Source organism: Arachis duranensis, chromosome 5 (genome assembly GCF_000817695.3).
Source record: "Arachis duranensis cultivar V14167 chromosome 5, aradu.V14167.gnm2.J7QH, whole genome shotgun sequence".
Taxonomy (NCBI): Eukaryota; Viridiplantae; Streptophyta; class Magnoliopsida; order Fabales; family Fabaceae; genus Arachis; species Arachis duranensis.
Window position 1 is genome coordinate 29,498,163 of NC_029776.3, and position 1,335 is coordinate 29,499,497.

A 1,335-nucleotide genomic window follows, 5' to 3' on the forward strand; every position below is an offset into this window, starting at 1 on the left:
TTTTAATTTTTTAAAATAGAAATTAAATTCACAATTATATTTATTTTCATATTTAAACCGTTTAAATTAGAAAATATATTTAAATTTAAAATTTACTTAATAATACTAATCACTAATTAATATCATCATCATTTATCTAAACATATAATAAAACTATAATCTCTAATATGTATTATTATTTTTTCTCACTACTAATAAACACTATTTAATTTAAATGATAACTATAAATATTATTATTATATTATTTGTACTTCAAATTAAAAAAATATGCAATTAATCTACCAATTACATTACTATTATTAAAATAACTTGTTAATTTTTGGAGAGAAAAAAAGCTTGGCAAATGGATATTAAAGCCTCATGCAAGAACTATGGAACTCTGAAAGCATTGGAGAGTAGAAAAAAAAAGTAAAAAAAAAGAAAAATTGCAAGTGTGAAATTGTGAGTTAAAAAAGTGTATGCAAATTGAAAAGAGAGAGAGTAATAATGCATCGTGTTTACGGATCTGCAGGAATTCAACACGTGTTGACCATGCAAATAATACGCGCTTTGCATATTGTCAGAAGAATATGCCCTTTGCGTATTGTACATTTCTAAAAGCACGCCCCAAATTCTTGTGAAACACCGTTTCTTCTAATAATCAAGTAAATCTCAGTTTTTTTATCAATAATAAAATAAAAAATTTCAAATATTGATGTTTCTTTTATATATATATATTTTAACAACTTTACTTTTAACAACTTCCTTATCTACAAACATTACAAGAAATTTTTTCTCTACCTTTTTGCTTCTGTTTTTTTGTTTACATATGATGAGCGGATAATTTGTACGCTTTTTAGCATTGTTTTTAGTATGTTTTTAGTATGATCTAGTTAGTTTTTAGTATATTTTTATTAGTTTTTAGTTAAAATTCACTTTTCTGGACTTTACTATGAGTTTGTGTGTTTTTCTGTGATTTCAGGTATTTTCTGGCTGAAATTGAGGGACCTGAGCAAAAATCTGATTCAGAGACTGAAAAGGACTGCAGATGCTGTTGGATTCTGACCTCCCTGCACTCGAAGTGGATTTTCTGGAGCTACAGAAGCCCAATTGGCGCGCTCTCAATGGCGTTGGAAAGTAGACATCCTGGGCTTTCCAGCAATATATGATAGTCCATACTTTGCCCAAGATTTGATGGCCCAAACCGGCATTCAAAGTCACCCTCAGGAATTCCAGCGTTAAACGCCAGAACTGGCACAAGAATGGGAGTTAAACGCCCAAACTGGCACCAAAGCTGGCGTTTAACTCCAAGAAAAGTCTCTACACATGAAAGCTTCAATGCTCAACCCAAGCACA